This window comes from Cupressus sempervirens, chromosome 1 (assembly GCF_028749045.1).
Source record: "Cupressus sempervirens isolate cs-2001-9-10 chromosome 1, ASM2874904v1, whole genome shotgun sequence".
NCBI lineage: Eukaryota > Viridiplantae > Streptophyta > Pinopsida > Cupressales > Cupressaceae > Cupressus > Cupressus sempervirens.
Window position 1 is genome coordinate 141,842,512 of NC_143118.1, and position 9,696 is coordinate 141,852,207.

Sequence of the window (9,696 nt, forward strand, 5' to 3'; positions counted from 1 at the left end):
GTATGTAACTTTGAAACTACTAATCTTGGCATTGAATCATCAACACGATTAGTTTTAGATGGGTGGCTGAACCCTAGTGACATCCTTGTTCCATTTGAGGGGAGCCTCCAACATTCACAACTACCCCATAACAAAGAGTCTCCAATGTGCTCTAATTACATTTAAAGGTTGATCTTCTGAGGGTCATAAATCGAAGCTCATGGGGGCTATTGGTGAAATATAAAATGCCATTGGATGGTCATATTGACATCTATAATAACCTATCTCATTTCAGAGAGATCACATTTTGTTTGGATTTGGGATAATGATCTCGCTCGATGCTAAAACCAGCAGTGTGCCTTAATTCATCGATGCATCAATGCGTAAGAAATTGCTGATCTTGGCATCAAATCATTAGTGCCATTAAATCTAGATGGGCAGGTAAACCCCAGTGACACCTTTTCTCTAGCTATAGAGAGCCTCCAATGTTTGCATCTACCCTATATCAAAGAGTCTCCAAGGTGCTCTAAGTGCATTTGGATGTCTATCTTTTGAGGGTCATAACTTGGAGAAAGTGGGTGCTATTAGTAAAATGTTGGATGGTACATGATGTTCATGTCAAGGTATACAATAACCTATCTCATGTAAAAGAGATCACATTCCATCTTGATTCGGCACAACAATCTTTCTTGATGCCAAAATTGCAGTGTGCCTTAGTTCATCAGTGCATTACTACGTAAATTTAAATTTTTTGATCTTGGCATTGAATTGTCTATACCATTAGGTCCACATGGGTGGGTGAACCCTAGTGACACCCTTTTTCCATCTATAGAGATCCTCCAATGTTCGCGACCACCCCATACCAAAGAGTCTCAAAGGTGCTCTAAGTGTTTTTGGAGGTCGATCTTCCAAGGGTCATAACTCAAAGGTCGTGGGGGGCTATCGGTGAAACAATGAATGCTATAGGATGATCATGTAGAGGTCTACAATAAACTATTTCATTTCAGAGAGATCACATTTCTTTTGTATTCATTACAACGATCTCACTCAATGCCAAAACTTGTAGTCTGCCTTAGTTCATCGGTGCATCATTGTGTAACTTTGAAACTGCTGATCTTTGCATCGAATCATCAATTCCATTAACTTTGGATGGACGAGTGAACCCTAGTGACACCCTTTTTTGCAACCACCTTGTACTAAAAAGTCTCCAAGGTGCTCTAAGTGTGTTTGGAGGTCGATCTTTTGAGGGTCATAACTTGGAGCTCATGGGGGCTATCAATGAAACATTAAACTAGATAGGATGGTCATGTCAAGGCATACAATAACCTATCTATTTTCAGAGAGATCACATTCTATTTGGATCTGGCACAATGATCTCACTTCATGCCAAAACTTGCAGTGTGCCTTAGTTCATTAGTGCATCACTATGTAACTTTGAAACCATTGATCTTGGCATTGAATCATCAACTCCATTAGCTCTAGATGGGTGGGTGAACCCTAATGACACCCTTTTTCCATCCATAAAGAGCCTTCAACATCCATGACCACCCCATACTGAAGAGTCTCCAAGGTGCTCTAAGTGCATTTGGAGGTTGATCTTCTGAGGATTGTAACTTAGAGCTTGTGGGGACTATTGGTAAAATGTCAAATGCTACAGGATGTTCATGTTGAGATCTATAATAACCAATATCATTTAGGAGATATCACATTCTGTTTGGATTTGGCACAATGATCTCGCTTGATGCCAACACTTGCAATGTGCCTTAGTTCATTGGTGCATCACTACATGACTTTGAAACCATTGATCTTGGCATCAAATCATTAGTGCCATCAGCTTTGGATGAGCAGATGAACCTTAATGACACCCTTTTTCTAGCCATGGAGATCCTCCAATGTTTGTGGTCATGTCATACCAAAGTTTCTCCAAGATGCTCTAAGTGCGATCCTCCAATGTTTGTGGTCATGTCATACCAAAGTTTCTCCAAGATGTTTGTTAATCTTCCACGAGTCATAACTTAGAGCTCATGGGGGCTATTAGTGAAACAAAAAATGCTACAAGACGGTCATGTTGAGGTCTACAATAACCTAGTGACACCCTATTTTGACCACAGAGCCCCAATAATATTTGCAACCAGTACATACTGAAACATCTTGTAAGACCAAAGATGGGTTTATAAGAACAAATTGGGCATGGATTTGGCTAATTGTAGACACCTTAAGGGATTGAAGAGATCATTTCAAATTAACCATATATGATATAATTTCACATTAAACATTGCATCAAAATTTGATAATAAGGAGCTATTAAAATGTTTGTCACAAATTATTGCATTTGAATTGAATATAACAAACATGATCAAAATGAATGATATTCCATAAACACTGACAATACACATGATCCATGATAAGTTGAACACTACAATACTAAATTAATATGTATATCCTTGTGCACATAAATGAAAAAAGATATATCAAAATCCATGTATCCATAGAAAAATTATTCAAATATATATCAAAGTTCATGTATCCATAGACAAATTACGCAAATATATATCAAATCCATATATAAAATGTGGCTGATCATGCCATTGAAATGTGTATAATATCAATTTTTTTGTATACAATGTGGCATATTCCATCTCAAATGTCTCATGATGCATCCTATGATGACTATACTATCCTATGCTATTGGTGGATCATTGAAATGCAACCTCTTCCCTAAACTAGGTGGATTAGATGCCTCCTACATAAACAAAAAGGGAAAACCCAAAGTTAGACTACTAAATTTATAGTATTAAAATTGCATCATAAATACCTCTCTCATCGACCTCCTGTGATGGTCAGAAGTCCTCTCATATGTCAAGATTTCTAGAACCTGGTTACTTGTGGCACGTAGATGTTCAAGTATGTTTTCCAGATGAATCTAAAACTTAAACTATAACATTATAATTCATAGCATACTAAATTTATAACATAGAATCAAGAATTTAAACTAAAACTTATCACTATTGACTCCTCCTTAGGATATAAACTCTGATGTCCAACCTCATGTGCACTAGGTGTTTCCTATGAGATACAAAAGTTTAGTTGTTAATATCATGGAAATCAATTTTGATTTTTTAAAAAAAGTAAAAAAACTAATAAATAAATGATACTTATACATACTATGGGGCTTTTGTTGTGGATGGAAATACCAGAGGGTTTGCAATGCCAAATTTGCCTAGACTCATTACTAGTAGCCACACTCTATACAATAAAGAATGCAATTAAATTTCATTAGCAAAAAATCTTTACAAGAATGCATCAATATTTAATCACTTGAAAAGCACCTAATTACCTTTCCCTTGTCAATGGGTTGTTCCTCACTCCTTGCTCTCTACCCCCCACTGACATGTGATACTTTCAAGAGAAAAGAAATATTAGAAACGATATATGTTCCAATATCAAATAGAAAAATAATAAGAATACAACATAATGTACCGTAGAAGTCTCAAGGCTAAATGAAATAGCCAAGAGTGTCACATCATCAACTTGTCTAAGTTCCTCCTTGGTCATCAACTAAACATGAGTGAATATCACATACATGTATAAGTCAATATGGCTTAAAATTATTCTATTATAAAGATTAACCTTAAATCACATATACTGTAACAAAAAAATGTATACATGTATTGACACAAAAGGATCCCATGCCTCTGCATGCCCTTCCTCTCTAACATCAGGGTGTGTAATCTTTGTACACATGTCTAGTGTATCATTCTCCTCAAATACAAAGTGATGCTTAGAAAGATCACCTATGTGACCCAAACTTGAATATTCTTGCATGTTATGCAAGTATGGGGCACAAAAACATGTGATGAGCTCGCCAATGATGAACTTGTGCTAGCATCATCAACATTGACCTAGCCTAGGATATCAATAGGCTACTCAATCTATGGATGGCTCTAATAGTTTGAGAGCTAGCTTCTGCAATGATATCATGATGTTGTACTGGAGGAAGGGGGAGACATCAGTAGGGGGAAAAAAGTTCTAGCTTTCTTTTGCTGGGCAAAGGGTCTATCGTGAGGAGCTCCTCCTCATACACCCATGTTGGACCTCATGCTCTAGTAGTTCACCTTGAGGCCGAAAAAAATTCGGCATATATTTTTTCTAATGAAATAGAATGACCCCTCTAAATTTCTATGTGGAGGTTTGTTAAAACCATCCACCGATGATCCCAAAAGTTTACACGCATAGCCTCATTTGTGCACCATTTAATTGATAATTTGGGCTTTTTGCGATCTACTATTTTACCAATTTTTGGGTCCACAAAAAGGTTAACTATATTATCTTTAGTTATGTTTAGGACCACAACCTCATCATAGTCCAATCCATCATCAAACATGGCAGGCATTTTCTCACGCCAACGAAGAGAAGCATTTTTTTTCATTGGTAAGTGTTTGAATATTATCCCCTATGGTGTTTAACATGGATAACATGGGAGCCAATGCAAGTATAGTGTTATATGTGGTTTACAAACTCCTTAGTTTGGTGAGATTATATTGTATCAAATCTTCAATTCAAGGAGGGTTTTGAGGGGGTAAGGGATTGTTTGGTGGACAGTTTTGAGGGTGTGCTAGATCATTTGGTGGAGGGTTTTGAGGAACATTATTTCATGGCTCAGTGTCATCATTTGGGTCAGCCATACCTATTAAATTGCAAAACAATATTTCTATTAAAAAACCTAATTTTTAACAATTTCTATTTAAAAACCTTATTTTTAATAATTTCTATTTTAAAATAAAATTCATTCAAATTCATAAAAAAATCTAAAAAAAATTTGTTACCTATATCGTAAAACCGTTCCTAGACCCATTACTCGAAATAGAGGCAAAAAAAAACACTACGAATGCAAATGCCTAATTTGTTGTCATTTAAAAAAAAAAAATTGCTAGTTGTAGGTTTCAAGTACTCAATATGATATCGGTTACCCGATAATGGATCAGATACTCGATAAGGTTTGGTCCAACCTTTTTGCCTTGGTATCAGGATGGGTGGGAAAAGATTAGAGCAGATTTTGAAATGCTTTTAGATGTTTTAAAACTCGACATTTTTCACATCACCTCTTTCTGGCAGATCATGATCTTGCACATACCCTTGATGATGCTAACAATCAAGACTGGTTCAAATTCCTTAATGATGAATGGGCCAACATCCTCTTATCCAAGAGGTTGGGAAGGGACCGATGATGTTTTTCATGACTAGTGTTTTGGTTTTAAGTTCTAGTATGCCTAGGGGTAGGACTAGTAATTTTTAAAGTAACTTTGATACTCTATTTAAATATTTTTGGTATTTCCCTATGTGATATGGTTTGATTATTGTGTTTAAGAATTATTTAATAGTTTAAGAATTGCTTAGGACTGGTTATATAACTCTAGTTGGCAGTTAATTTGTTATTTATTTATTTATAGAGGTAGATTATGGAAGATGGATATCTTCTTCTTCTCAATTATGATAGTTGTGATTAAAATGCTCTTAATTGGATTCTAGTTTGCTATGAATTTGTACCTCAAGTAAACACCCATTTTTTATGTCACTTTTATAAAAGGAAAATAATGCAATAGTGTTTGTTATGTAATAACACATGCATGTTGTGGAAGCCACAAAATATGCTTCCACTTTGGATTGGTACTCCCAAGCCATGATATGAGTGCATTTTTTAATTTATTTTTTTGTAACATACTCACATTTACTTTTTTTTCTATATTGAATGCATATGTGCACACCATCTTGATGTACATACCCAATAAATAATTAGAAAAATTATTACATAACTCATCTAAATAAATATGACAATTAAATACTATAATAGATTATATTTTTATAATAAATTCATAATTATAGTCTAAGGTGTTTAGTTTAAATGATTGAATCAATGAGTTGTCATTGTGGAAACCCATATCGAACCTATACACTCAAAAGTCTATTTGACAAAAGTATTTCCTAATATTTTAAAAATCCATAGCAATGGCTAATACAATGAACTAGATTTAAGGTTCTATTATTAGGTTACTGGTTCCAGCAAAATCTGTTGAATTGAACCCCGTCTTAATCTTTTGTATAGGACTTAGGTGCACGTACTTACACTAAACAATAATGAACTGAAGTCAATAAACAAAAAAACATTGTTATTGCTTTTCGTTTTAACATATCACTTTTTAATTCATGATAGATTTTTTTCCTGCTAATATAAGAGTTTAAACCATTTTGAATTCTCATCATATTGTATATATTTCAATACAATCTAATTAACTTCTATTAAAAAAATTGCAGCAGTCAGGATTCACGTAGTTTAGTTATTTGTGTATTCTGGTTCTTTGACTGCTAATATATTAGATTGGTTCAGATCTGTTGCACTCTATTCTATAGAATTTTTAGCCCCTTTAAAATCTGTTGTACTCTAATAAAAACAAGTAAAAGTGGAATCTTAATTTTAAGATATATCCATTTATAACATGCTTACAATGTTTTGTTTTCACATACATTTTAATCATTGAACTCACTTATACTGAAGTATTGATAATTTGAAGAAGCAAGACTTCACATAATATCAAACTTCTAAACAGAGATACAGAAAATAGATAAATGCTGCAGCTATTAATTCCTTGCACCGATTGATCTCCGTAAATGCCATTGAAACTCCATTCATTCATTGATTCAACGCAATAGGTGCATATTATTATTGCTTCACTGTGATGTTCACAATCCAGCTCAGCACACCCAGAATCAGTACATATAATATGCATCTCTCCATGCGTAACACACTGAGAACAATCAATCATCTTCAGGATCTTATTTAAGTTGCTAATGAGAAATCTCAAGAGATGCAGCTTTTGGCTAACTAACAAGAACTGAATTGACAGAAACTGCTAAAACACTGACATCTAAAATGAAAATAAAATAAAATAAAATAATCAAGTCGGCTATCCTTAAACATCACATACTGAGGTCAAAATTAAGTTTAGAAAGAGCAAGTCAATTTAACTATGTAACACTTTTATTCTAGAAATCAAGCCTTTGTGTGCAATGTTTAAGCAGAGCCGCCCCCAAACCTATCAACCGCCAAACTTTTTCTTGATCTGCCCCACCTCAGTTTCATCAATCTGGAATGCCTTGGACAGGATTGAGTCGGGAATGGATGGAGTGGAAGCAAAGAGGCCCAAAGAGAGAAGTGAAGTACCAGGGTTCTGACTATTGAAGGAACCAATGAGAACAACAGGTGTCTTCCCAATGTTTTGGAGGTAGTGAATGGTGGCCTTGGGGAAGAGGAAAGTATCCCCCTTTTCGAGCTTTGTAGAGAAGAGTTTGTTGTTGGAATCAACAAAACCAACATCCAAAATCCCCTTCTGCACAAACACCATTTCAGTGGCTCTCTGGTGAAGGTGAGGAGGAATGAGTCCTGCCGTGGCTATGTCAAAGCGGATCATAGTCAATCCAAGGGTGTTAATCGCTGGCAAAGACTGTGGAGTAATGAGAGCTGCACTTAGGCCTGAGCCTGTTGTGTTCCCCGTTATCCCTAAAATCGGAGTCTTGAAATGCTCCACATGAACTTCTGTGGGGTTCAGACATGGAAGCCCATTCACTCTAGTGGAGGAAGCTGCCACGTCGGCAATGCAGTAATCCTGCAATGCATCTGGATCTGAAGTTACTACTGGAAGGAGAATCAGGAGAACACAAGACAATATTCTCAGGAATGCCATAGAATTTTTTAAAAAAATTATCAAGCACCTATCAACTTATCGTTATGAAACTATGAGAATGGTTTGCCCTTCTTTCGAACTGGTCTGCCTATTTATTGTCATCACAGTTGTGCCCAACTGGGCTGAATCTTATTATAGTCTTGCCTAATTAAACGATCGGCTCACCAAATCAAAGCCCGGTAGATAATGCGGTTACATATTGATGTCTATCTTAATTTGGATCGACATATCTGTCGAGTGGTGGAGAGTTGAGTTTCAACCGTTATAATCCCACATTGAATAGAAATAACCACTTATGCATTTATAAAAAAGGATGAGAGAGGGAATGGGAGTGACTGATTTTTTTGTGATTGTTACATTATGGTTAATGAAATGTGGTTGTTAGGTGTCGACATTTTGCAGGTGTAAAGAGTTTCCCAACGTAGCGACTTGGGCGGTGGGGAGTCCATTTTTGGGGCTTTTTATTGTTGTCCACCGTAAGGAAAGAAGAACACACGAGATGCTCAATCTACCCACCGTCCAAATATCCCGAACTGAACTCCTGCAAAGAGGGACGCCCATGCTATTCACATTTCAAATATCTTCCACCACCCAACATCATTTTTGTGAGCCGTGGTTATTCTCCACAAAAACTAATATGCTTGTATATAAGTGTAAAGAATCAAACTTTTGTTTTTCAATTTGATTGTTACTATCAATGTTTCAAATCACTTGCTCTCTTTCATTTTCATGGTGGATCACGTAGTGTGATTCATAACATCAATGGTAAAAACTTAACGGAATCGAATCCATAAACAAATCAATGTAATACAATAGATTGTGAAAATTTGATCTCTTTAATATAATACGTTTTTGTGTAATTTATGATATGTGTCAACACTATTGTAAAAATGTTAAAAAAATAGAAATACATTGTTTTATATCAATTTACTTTTTTGCAGTTATGTTATATTGTGAGAAGAATAGATAGAGCTATATTTCTAGGCCAAGTCATGCAAAACCATCCCTTTTCTAATATTTCATATTAATTAGAATATTTATTCATAATAATGTTATTGTAATTTAATTATATAATTTCTAGTCAAATTCATTAATCCATGTTTGGTGAATAACGGTTCCCAAGAGCTCATCCTTTATGAGGATAGATGGTGCATCTAGTATTCATTGTATCTCATTCAAATTCATTGATCCATGTTTCATGAGTAGTGGTTCATAAGATCCCATCTCTTATGCAAATGGATGATACATTTAGCATTAATTGTATTTGGACGATGCTCCCAAAAGTAAAACACATATTTATCTTTCTTAAACTTATGTAGAAGATACTTTTTGGTTACGTTATTTATCAAGTTTTGAAATCTTAGAAGAATGATAAAAGGGACGAGGCTACAACTCATTTCAAATGATTTTGGTACATTCGACATCCTTCACACTTTTTTTCTCAATCAAAGATATATTAGTATGTATGCTTTTGTTCACATTTTATATATCAAAGTAAACTTGTAGATGATATATAATTCTCCATAAAGAAACAAAACAATAGTACAATGAAATGCAATGGGTAGACAACTACATATAATAGGTTTAGAAAGTTATTGAATGTTGTGATTAACAAGATGGGTAGTGCATATATTTTAATTTAATTGTTATTGACTGTCAATATGGAACACAATAACACACGTGATGATAAATAGGACCTTGATTGTTGTGCAAATATCTACATCTAAACATGTATGCAGATTGCACCCATGCTATTTATATTTCAATATCTCCCATGACCACTATATCATATTTGTAGCTAAACTCATGAAAAATCACCCCTTTTCTAATACCTCATATTCATTACAATATGTATCACATTGATATCAACTGCTATCATATTTAGTGATGTAGTTTTCAAATTAATTTATGTTTCATTATCAATGGTTCGTGCAAGATCCCATCTCTCCTGAGGATGGATGGTACACTCAACACTCAT

The 9,696-nt window shown here is 34.8% G+C and overlaps 1 pseudogene; it reads right to left on the reverse strand.

Moving 5' to 3' along the window:
- Positions 1–6,632: 6,632 nt before the first annotated feature.
- On the reverse strand, positions 6,633–7,763 carry LOC149576583 (germin-like protein 5-1 pseudogene; annotated as a pseudogene).
- Positions 7,764–9,696: the final 1,933 nt, after the last annotated feature.